The sequence below is a fragment of the Coffea arabica genome, chromosome 5e (genome assembly GCF_036785885.1).
Source record: "Coffea arabica cultivar ET-39 chromosome 5e, Coffea Arabica ET-39 HiFi, whole genome shotgun sequence".
NCBI classification, from domain to species: domain Eukaryota; kingdom Viridiplantae; phylum Streptophyta; class Magnoliopsida; order Gentianales; family Rubiaceae; genus Coffea; species Coffea arabica.
Window position 1 is genome coordinate 48,391,147 of NC_092318.1, and position 12,314 is coordinate 48,403,460.

Below are 12,314 nucleotides of genomic sequence, written 5' to 3' on the forward strand. Positions count from 1 at the left end.
TTTTTTAACATTTAGCTAATTGTTACTAAAGCTTTAAGGAAAAAACCAATTAGTACCTTTAATAATTTATTTTTTCTTGCATTTAACTAATTGTTAATAAAGCTTTAAAAGAAAAAAAATTAGTTCCTTTTTTGCAAAAATAAAAAAATTCTTTTTTTTAAATTAAATTATATTAAATAAAAAATAATTGTATATTCTAACTTAAAAAGTAGTTAATATTTATCGAGTTAAAACCTTGATACAAATTTAAAGTTAAGAACTTTAAATTTTAGAAAATCAAAAGCCTACTCTATGATATGAATTGGGAGGAAAGTCATAACTTGTACCTATTATAAATATTTGAGTTTTGTATCTTACAAAAAATTTCAATAGATGAATACACAAACAACGTGTTTTTAGCCAAAAAAAAAAAAGAGAAAGAAAAGCACAGTTATACATTGCTACTATTTTTCAATAAATGGCCATTCTAATATTAAATTAAGTTCGAATAAATTCCTATCAAATTTCAACTTCCATGATGGCCTTGTCTAATTTGATAGTCAATAAACATTGCTCGTGCTAAAGCATTCCTAAATTGTGTCCACTCGCTAGTTGGTTGTACTGTTCGAATTCGATTCTCGTTAACAGCATTTACACCACCATCATTATTTGGACCATCATCTTCCATTCCATTTTCCTCATCTTCATCTTCCATTTCATCTTCATCATCAACCTCATGTTGTACTCTTCGCATCTCAGCATCAACTTCATCCAAGTAAGGGTCATTTGGTTGTTCTACTCGAATAAGATTATGAAGGATGGCACATGCATTAATTATCATGACATGAGTCTTAACATCAAAAAAAGATGCATCTCTCAAAATGGCCCACCGCTTCTTGAACAAACCAAATGTCCTTTCAATCACATTTCGAGCAATTGAATGTCGAAGGTTGAATAACTCTTTAAAATTTTGAGGCTTCCTCCCACTAGCAGACCACTCGCTAAGATGATATCTAACTCCCCTATATGGAGCTAAGAAACCGGAGCTATTTGCATAACCCGCATCAACAAGAAAGTACTTGCCTGTAATGTTAGACAACAAATTATTACTCATTTATAGTGTTAAATTCTACATAGTCAATTGAAGCTAAAATGATAGCTAAAAAGATTAATTATCTTCTCCTTGAAACTCCTCTATATATGTGTGTGTGTGTGAGATAAAGATAGCTATTTACAATTTCCTAACTAGCAATGAATTGCAGGGAAAGCCCAACTGTTACACCACATAAGCTTTAAAATATGCGTAACAATTGATTATATACAGAAACATACACCAAAGAACTGCAGGACAATTGTTCTAGTTAGTGTCAAAATTGAACCGTTATTACCAAGCTCAATAGTTGAAACATGAAAGCCAGAGATAGAGCTATAATTTTCACATCAAAAACCTATTCACAACATTCTAAGTGCTTGAAAATAAATACCTTTATAAAACCACAGATACAAGGAAGACTGAAGTGACGATCTTCAGCCTTTAAGCATGCCCAACTTCATGTCAGCCCACAACTTTGCTATCAAGAAGAATGCACCGACTTCACTTAAATGCAGGGCAAGGTTAAACAAGCCTTCCTGTAACATATTAGGAACAATCAAACACATTTAAATATACGCTAAGAGAGAGTGTGTGAGAGAATTTATGACAGCATTAAATAGTCCAAAACAAACATTCATCACATTCCATGTCCATTGACGAGAATTTAGCAGCCTTGAGCTGATACATAAAAGATTTTTCAGGCCCTGACAGCAAGTTTTTCAACAGCCACTGCAGTATAGAACTAAAAATTCGCTCTGTCAAAGTAAATTTGTGATTCCTTCTATGATTCTAGATACTAAGTTAAGAAGAGTATAACTGGTTTTAAGAAGATTTTTTAATCTGACACTTGGTCATAACAGCCAACAGCCTTGGAGTGTGAACTGGAGACGTTATATACTTGATCATAACAGCCAACAAATAGATTTTATAAAAAGGGTGTAATCTGCATTCTCTGTGTTTATGATCTCAGTGTCTTGAAGGAGGATACTTTAGCTTCGGATTCAGCATTTCATCCATTATCAGTCTTAAACATGTGGATATGATTCACGAAGTCAGGTTCTTAGCCAAGGCCACTTCCTGATGTTTAGAGGTCGAATCATTATAATGCAGTGAAATTTTAAACTTGTAGCAGTAATTTTTTGTAGACAAAACGTTCTTGAATGAGATAATTTTTCTGCCTGTAATGTGAATGTAGATCCTAGAAATTATCTCTTGAATATTCAATCTACAAAGAACCATGAACAATGTATTACAAAGCCACAAACAAAAGGGGGAAAAAAAACTGGATACTAGTAGTGTTTTTTTTAATGTCAAATTCAAGAAATGTTATGTAAATACAGCATCAGGAGCAAGCTTAAAAGTTCAAATACAGAGGCAAATAACTACTTTAATCATTCATTACTAATTACATCAGAAGTGAATCAACGAAGTGAAATACAACTCAATAAAAGATGCATTGTCCAAATAGAATGAAATTATATAATGCAGTTCACGTGATCAGATTTAGGAATCACACAAATGCAAGGAAAGGTATAATTATTTCTTCAAAATACCAACCAAGAAAAAGAAAAAAAAATAAAAAAAAAAATTGCAGCCCCCTGTATGCAGAATGTCTGTAAATAATGCAATCCAGGATCAGAATCATCAGAATCCCAAAACACTCACTTTTTGCAATTGAAAGCAAGAGAAGCCTTCGCAAGCTTCTGTTTCTACCGTGAGAGTAAGCGGTAAGCCACTCACTCAATCCTCATCAACTCATCCTTCAAAAAGCCTCTACTATTCCATTTGTTATTATTATTATTTAATTAATTTCACAAATATTAGGGGAGCAAATGCGATTCATAAGTAGCAGCAGTAAATTTATTTTTTCTTTAAATAAAAAAACAAATATCGATCATAATCCAAATCCCACAACACAATTCAAATCGTCGGATGTCCAGAACCATCAAGTTACAGAAAACTTCATTTGACGAATATAATGCAGGAAGAACGTTGAATGTAAAGGAAAATGCGCTTACCGTTGAGTTGAGCAGTAAAAGATATTTGAGAATCCTCCCCTAGACGGCTTCAATATATACAAAATATTTGAGAATCCTGCACTTTGTTCGCGATTGCTGAGGTGATGGGTAGATGCGTGGCAGAGCGATGCCGGAGACGGTGGTGGAAGAGGGAAAATGTTAGGGTGGAGGTGAAGGGGATGACGCAGAGCAATTAGATTAGAGGTACTTGCGGTTGAGGAAAAGTGTCTAATTAGATAGCGAGAGAGGGCCGCTTACCTAGTTGACCCGGTTTTAATTTTTTACCCGCTAGGATCCGCGTACTAACCCGAATAGGAGGTGAAATTATGGAATTAGAATTGTAATTCTTAGGTCTTACCAAAGAATTGAATTTGTGGAATTGATGGCTCATAGAATTCAAATTGAATTCTAATTCTCTCACATAGATAGCGTCCAAACCGAAGATTTGGAATTGATGCTCCAATTCTAATTCTAAGCCTCCAATTCTATGGGAACCAAACACACCCTAAATCTTGTTACTCAATGTCACTGAACATGGACAATTCGCTTTTCCATTTGGCTAAGACTCATGAATTCGGCATTAAATATGAATCAACAATAAATCAAGAAATGACCCCTATATAAAGGACCACCACCAACCTCACATCACTGCATAATAGTTGATAGTTGACTCTTGATAGGTAAAGCAAGAAACACCGGGCAGACCTAATGGTCCTAATCCTATTCACCATGAAACCCCACCAAAGCCACCAACCATATGATAGGTGTCTTTGATGTATGTATAAAGTATTCAGGGTTGCAGGCATATGTTTGATCTTTTGATCCCTTGCAATAGTAATACCTAATGGAACTGAAATTCCCTTGTAATAGTAATACGTCTTGGTTTTGGAGTATATATGTTTGAGTTTGATGCGATTGTGTATGGTTGCTATATATATATATATATATATATTGTAATTTTTGTGGACATCTAGAAATCAAATTATATTTATACATTGAGTTGATACGCACGAAAAAACTTATGCGTATAACAAAATTATATGATAATACACTAAATTATGTAAGAAATATATATACCAAACCTATAATCGCATAAAAATCTCAACTGTACTTCCCTGTACGTGTCTCCATGCAAAAGGAATTCTTGAACATGGAGGAAAGCAACATCACTCGACGGGTTTATCAAACTTAGAAGATTAGATAAGCATTTCCATCATTTGACAAATTGTCTCGAATTGAAATTGTTGACATTCATGAACCCTGTAAAACCATATATATGCGTCCTGAATTTGGATAAGGCAGGCTTAGTAAGTCATAGATTAGACACAAGAGTGACGGATTATCCCTAAATGATACTATACAAATATACAATACAAGTTTCAATCCAAACCCACTTTTTCTGCATATATATATATATATATATATATATATATATATATATATATATATATATATATTAATCTTTATTTGTGTCTTTTGTTGTAAAGGTCTTTAGTGCAATTATAGAGAGGCAGGCACAGTTGTGGACATTGCGACTAGGGCAAAACTTTCATTACTAAGCACAAAATTGTGTATCCTAATTGGTAGTTGAGAATTATGATTCGTGAGAGATGTGACACAATTAGTGACGTCTCATTCTACTACAATATTGCCTGCCTTTACACAAAAGCCATAAAAAAAGATAGATTAAATCTTATATACACGGTAGGCTAATACGCTATCATAGTTAGATGAACGACACATGAGCAAATTTTGAATTTTAAATTTAAATTTTACACATGTGTCATATATCTAACGGTGATAGTATATACACTGACAATATATATAAGATTAGTAGAGTTTTGGTCCAAATAAAAAAAAGTAAAATAGAAAAAATAATAATTGTATCGTAGTGAAGCATATACAGTTGACTAAGCAACTTAATTTGGCCATTAAGCTAGGAAGGTGCTTCTATAAGGTGGATTACGCACTTACAAAGTTCTTTTCCATACTTGACTGAGCATGATTATACATAATTATATGAGACTCAGCTAGAATTTATGATTGTTAATTAGGTGTAGCTGCCCTTTGGCCCTCTTTTGTCTTTAACATTCAAAAATTTACTTATTACCTTTCTCCTTCTATTAATTGCATTGTCAAACTCGTTTATTATTATTATTTTTTTTTTGCAATTTAATGATAGTTTACCAACGCATTTTTCATGAACGCGCATATACTACTCCTCATTATCGCCCTAAGACATGGTTAATTAGCAATATTAATTACCAAAAACGTGGCATATATATATATATATATATATATATATAACAGTTATCAGTCACATCTTCTGACTTCAAAATGTGAACATAACTTTTATTCTGTGAATTAGTCAAATGTGTCCTTATCTTTCCTCGCAGGCTCCAAGTATACATTTCCTGATCAGCTATGATGTGCTTTCGGCCGAAACTGCAATTGTTATTGTGATGCACACTTGGATTTTGCTTATGCTCCTACTGCTATCAGCAATAGATATAAAGTGATTACCCTAACTGGAAAGACTTTAGGGTCCATATATTTTGTCTCTTTTCTTGAAGAGGAAAATTGATTCCAAATTTTAAATCTTCAACAACAGACACAAAGCAGTGACCATATATAGGAATCATGGTTCTTTTATTTTAAGCACAGTCTAATGTATTAAAATCCCAACTTCTTTTTTTTCTTGGCCTTACATTGGCCCCAATTTGAAGTGATTGTACTAGTATATTCATTTCATTATTTCGTTGCTTTTCCAAGTTCAACATCATATGGGAGCCAATTAGAATCATGAGTTTGGATAATCTAACTAAGTAGTCCAACTTTTCCAACTTTGTACGTGTCAATAAATTCATGGAAAACTAAATTTCTTGGTTGATTGATCAAGTTTGTGATGATCACAACACTAGCTTGATCAATGCTCTCTAAAGACTAAAGGTCAGCCATTCATATATTTGAGAGATGTTTTTATTATTATTATTTTTTTGACAATTGGCTTTAGAGACAATTATATATGCACCGCCCAGAGGACCATGGCGGGTACAAACAAAATCCACAATAATCATTTTCCTAACTTTCCGACCAACACCTTGCGATCACCGGCAATGTATTAATCTGAACATTGGGTAGAGGCAAAGGGGAACGACCCCATTTGTTCGAATTGCCTTTTGACAAAATTGATATAATAATCTTTTCATCAAATTTGGATTTCTGAATTAATTGATGACACGAATTTGGTTAATTAGTCTGCCAAGAAAAAGATAGCATATGGCCTTCAAATTGAAGTTCAGATGTTGTAAGAATGCTCTCCTAAAGTATTCGATAAACAAGCATACATTGACCATTTCCAAAACATGGCAAATTATAATGCAAAAAATCTCCCAAGACTCCCTAACTTATCTGTATCCAACCAAAAAAAAAAAACCATCGACTATTAGCTAGACTACAATTGCAAAAAACAAACTTACACGACTCTCTAACTTTGTTAAGGCACCAAAAGAAAAATTGAAAAGATCAACTGTCTCTTCATTTGCCGCCACGCCATATTCACCAAGAAAACTACTATTGCTTACACGTTTTACAATCTATTTAAAACTTTGGCGCCGCCGCAGCATGATAAATTGTTGTCTTAATTATATTGCTTCACAGGGAAAAGGGGAAAAAATGGACAGTGTTATCATGAGCCTGTGATGTGTTCTAGCGTAGGGTTCCATTATGTTCATGCATCACAACAAGAAATACAGGCGTTCTATTGGGAATTTTCCCATGAGAACAAAAGAAAGATTAACTGAAAAGCCAAGAACTATGACTTTTACGATAACAACAAAGTTGAAAAAGTCTGGAGGGTCAACAGGTTAAGAACTAAAAAGCCCTTTTGATTTTTGACAAGGTGAACAGCATGGTCAACTACAAATGAGGGCCGTCCCACCAATGTAAGCTTTTCTTATAGGATTTCCAAGGAGGACACTATCTAATTTACGTGCTATCTAGCTAATTATGCCGACAGGGCACGTGAGATTGAGGCGGATAATTTCTAATCAAGTGCCAGTTGGATAATGCTTCATTTTTTGTGGAAAAGATCTGAGTGTGATGCACCGTGCGGTCTAATCAGAGCCACTTGTCGATTTGCGGTTTTCTTATGTTGCGGTCTTGGATTGATTTTACGTTAGCAAAATGTGGAAAAACACTAAGGAGAGTACGTGTGTGTGTGTGTTTGTTTGGCAGCACTAGTGTGATTTAGAAAATTAAAATTATACTAAATAAGGTATCAGTGATAGAGATGGGTAGCGATGATGGACGACGGAAGTTACCAATAGTAGGTGACGAGTGGTGGAAGGAGGGGGGAGAGGGGTGTTTTGGAGAAATACAAACATTTTTTTTTTAAAACTGCTATATTGAATTACAATAAAGTTTTAGACAATTTTACTTAAGTCTCTCTTCTCTCCCTATGCTTCTTAAATCGTACTCTTTTACTAACAAAAATTTTTAAAAAAAGTTTTAAATAGACATCCAAAAATACATTATATAAGCGAATCGAACATTTTCGCTACCCAAAATAACTATTGTGAACACAGTTTACGATATTATTATTATTTTTTGTTCAATAGTACTAAAAGACAATCCTGGTCTAACAATATTGGTTTTTTCATGTTAGGAAATTGGCTTAATTTCTTTTAGGTGAATTTCTTATTTTGTGTGGAAGTAACTAGTTTCCTAATTGGATTTAGTTACTTGAAGTAGTAGTCAAGTAAATTCCTATTTAGCTAGATACTATTTTCTACTCTATATGAGTTTAGGAAATAGTATTGGTTTCCAATTGTTATTTGGTTTTTTGGCACTAATGTTCTCTATAAATAGATAGATTGGCATACTACAAAGACACACAAGAAAGGAGTGAGAGAGTTCTTAGTGGGTGAGAGGGTTATACAAGAGTTGGGGCTTGGGAATCAAGTTGTAATCTTGTGGTGTTTTTCTCATAGTAAGAACAAGTTTTTCTCTCTGTGAATGTAGGTTTGGTGATTAAGCCGAACCACGTTAATTCTTGTGTGTTGTTCATCGTTCATGCTAGATATTGTTTTCTATTAAATTGTTGGTCTTTTTCTTTTCAAATAATTGGCCTGATACCCCAACATTTCACATAGCGAGAATTTGTGTGAATCTGCTACCATTTATAATAGTCGAGGTAACTATAGGAAAAGAGTAATGGCTTGCAGTATGCAAGCTTAATATTAGATAACACAATCCTTGTTTTTGCAAGTTCTAGTTAATAGTTCCGGTTTGCACTCCAACTGCAAGAATTTTAGCATTTTTAAAATGCATCCAGGAGGGAACTACAAGAATCTTTTCTTGACAATGTTCTGTTTCAGCCCATGTACGAGGAATTTTTCATACAGATTACATAAAGGGCTTATTTACTTTCGCAAATCATCCTCATTTCTCGACCAAAGCTAGCAAAAAAGAATGTCGCCACGCGAAAGGATCAGTAGTTGGTTGCCTTTAGTGAGTTCAGTTAAAGCATTGTGCCATTTGACGTGGAAAAAGAATCTACAAGGGCTTAAAGTAGTAAGGTTTTATCTGGTTCCCAGGTTGAGATTGGCCCTAACACGATGAGCAGAAAAAGTTGGTAAAGGACTTTGGATGAAATGACTCATCAGCTGCCCCTTGCAAATTCCAATCCACTACTAGTTGAAGTAGGAGGAATGCAATACTTGACTTGAATTGGGCTAATAAGTGCTCATTCGGACTTTTTTTTGCTAACTAATTAAGTTAAATAAACAACATTTATTGTCTGTCAAAGTATTAAACTCGACTCGACTTGATTAGTATTAACTTTGAAATCGATATATGTAAAAAATTTAGACTATTCAAAAGTGGACTTGATTAGCATAAACACATATGAAAAATGTAGACTGTTAAATCAGTTTGATAATAAAAACTCATTTTAGTTCAACTTAATGAATAAACGGTTCACATTTAAGCATAATTTTAAGGGAAAATGGTTTGTTTCATCTCTCACATTTTACAAAAATATTTTTTTTCATCCCTCACTTTTAAAATAAAACAAATTCATCATTGACATTAAAAAACTGAAACTATTACATCCATGAAGTCAACTTTCAATCCGAATCTAACTACCCATCAATCCTATTACAAATTTTGAGAATATAGTTAGTGGCATATCATTTGGTTCACTCAACTTAATATTCATGTGAAATTTAATGAATCCAAAAAGGAAAAATAAAAAAAAAATTATAACATAAAAAAAGATTAATCTTTCCTACATTGTTATTGTATATACTGACGAGTCTAGATACTTGTCACATCATTTCAATTTAAATTTAAACACCCACCTTTTATGTATGGTATACATCTAGACTCGTAAATGTATATACTAACGGTAAGAAACCTTACCATTCCAAGTCAAAAAAATGGCCTGTTTATGTTATAATTTTTAATTTTTTCCTTTTTTTTGGTTCAATAAATGTCATGTGAATATGATCGAGTTGATCGAGTGATCTATCAATTTTATCCTCGAAATTTATTATTGGGTTACTAGATGGTTTGATTCATAGTAATAGTTGGATTCAGGGATGTAATAGTTTTAATTTTAAAATGTTAGGGATGAATTTGCTTTGTTTTAAAAGTGAGGGATGAAAAGAATATTTTTTTAAAATGTGAGAGATGAAACAGATCATTTTCCCTAATTTTAATTAAACTTGTGAAAAATAAGTAAATAAACTTAAACACTAAATTGTTCATTTGATTAAATTTGGACTTTGCACAATGCTTGATGCTCATAAGAGGATATGTCCTTAAATTTTTATAAAGGGATGGAACAAATATTATGGTAATCAGTAGTAACTCTAGCTAGTTTTAAGTTGAGCATTCCCTAGGACCTTTGCTTATCCGAATTTGTAAGCGTCAAATCATATAAAAGTGTTTGAAACTTTGAATCAATCAAGAACTTTAGTAGGAGTTCTTAAGAGACTAAAATCTATCTACCTGTAAATTAATATTAAAAGATAAGCTCTTCAATTAACACAGTACGAATGATTACAATTTTTTTCGAGCAAACGAACAATCTGATGCAGGAGTTTTGTCGGATTGGTACGTGGGTTAAATAAATAATCGTACCTCTTAACTACATGTTCTCCCCCACTATTCTCCGTTTCTCTCCTACTCTCCTGATGAATCTTTCCGAGTTCTTATATATGTAGCCAGAGCTGTCAGATTAATCTTCCACCCAATTAACCACTGCACATATCATTTCTTCCAGTTAGCTCAAGCTATCAGGGTTCCTTAGTCTTGTTCTCAATAATATTTCGCCCTCCATTTTTCCATGGCTTGTTCTATCATTGCAAGGTTAACCGCCCTACCGTATTTCTTCATGATCATTATTCTCTTTGCTTGCTTCTTCACTTGTGATTTGGAAGCACGGGTTCTTGTGGCTGATCATCACGAGGCTATTTCCACGATGCATGAAAAGTTGAAACCTGACAGCCAAGTTCTTCTGATGAGAATAGGCTTCAGCCCTTCACAGCTTGAATATTACAGAAGAAGGTCACTTAATGATATTGATCGAGTGGCTCCTGGTGGACCAGATCCTCATCACCATGCGTGATTATCTACAATATCCTTTTCTATATCTTTTGTCATTTTGTTTTTTGGCCCAATTCTTGGGTTTTCAGTGGAGGGTTTGGCAGGATTGATATGTTGTTAGAGAAGAAGATCAGAATATTGGTCGTGCATGTTTGCTTTTCTTGATGAACCACCGTTCATCATCGTTTCGGCTGAAATCGGGTATAGCAAATATTTGCGCGCAACGCTCATTTTAATTCATTGTTGTCATTTCAAGATTCTGTCCCTACAATGTTTCTGATTAGATCTTTCTTCTTTTTGTGTGTGTGCGCGTGCGGTTTTTTTCTTTTTCCTTTTTTTACCTTATTTTCCTTTGTCTTTACTTTGCATGCAGTCATGTGTACATTTCAGTGAAGAAATAACAATAATAACCTTTTCTCTCTCTCTCTCCTTTTTTTTTTTGATAGAATGGGCGAGATAACAATAATAACTTCATTTTATTATAGAAGAAACATCTCGAGAGAGTCCAATATATAAGTCAATAATTTAATTTTGATTTAAAAACTTAAGTTATTAGGCCCCAAACTCTTACTTACATATTAAGTGTTTTTTCTCCGTCTCTCGAATCAATATGGGACATAATCCTTTACTTATAAATCTAATAATTTTGCATGGAACATTTATGGAATCAACAATTTATTGTGGTAAAAATGAACCAGATCATATATAATTGTTTTTTGTACAAGGATAGGAGAGGACTTAATTTGGGTTCTCTACCTTGTGTGCTTCTATGCAGTTAATCGTGAACTTTATGATTAACAGTATATGAATATCACATTTTCTAAGCTCACGAGAGCCAAAAAGTATTTTTGAAGTAATTAAAAAGATTTAATCCGAAAACTCATACCAGAAGAAATAGAAACAACATACAGAAATCCACATTTCTCTCCAGATTGAGAGCAAACTATACAAAATTAAGTTGTCACTAATCTTCTAACTAACAAAATGTCATTTTAGTCAAGTAAACAAATTGGAATATCAGAACTCATAATAATATACATAATCTGTTTCTTTTATTTGTAAGATTTAAACTATACATGATATCTTAGTAAAGCGCTTATAACCTGGTCAATCAATCTCTAAATGAATTCAATCATCCAACAAGTCCATCTACTTACAGCCAACCAGTACTCCAGTTTAATCATCCTAAAATGATAACTGGTTAATGAAACAATACTAGTTTTCCCTTTGAAACTAGCAAATTCCACAGCCAATGTTGACTAATTAATTAATACATTTGTTTTCCTCCCATCAAATTGAACAGGTTCTACTTTGGTCGTACAAATCCACAACAGATGCCTCTATTAATCTCGTACAGTTTGCCGCATTGATTACAAGAACGATTTTTGATGTGTAAACGTGTCCCTTTTGCATGGAAGAAGAAACATGACTTAGCTGCAGTTAGATGCATTATCTCTCAAGTTTCTCCAAACTTGATAAGGTAAAACCATAAACGGATTCTTTTAAAAGTTTAGATACTAAAAAAAAAAAGAAAAATTGATTCAATTTATATTACTATATAGTTCTTATCAGTAAATAAATCACCTTTACGCAGGTTGTCCATGTCAATGCCA

General features: G+C 33.3%; 1 long non-coding RNA gene across 1 annotated transcript; it reads right to left on the reverse strand.

Moving 5' to 3' along the window:
- Positions 1-301: 301 nt before the first annotated feature.
- LOC113687599 (uncharacterized) lies at positions 302-3,537 on the reverse strand. Its single transcript, XR_011814371.1, has 3 exons — positions 3,091-3,537; positions 1,464-1,608; positions 302-1,062 (listed from the first exon to the last, which is right to left on the reverse strand). It is a non-coding gene; the product is annotated as an uncharacterized lncRNA (long non-coding RNA).
- Positions 3,538-12,314: the final 8,777 nt, after the last annotated feature.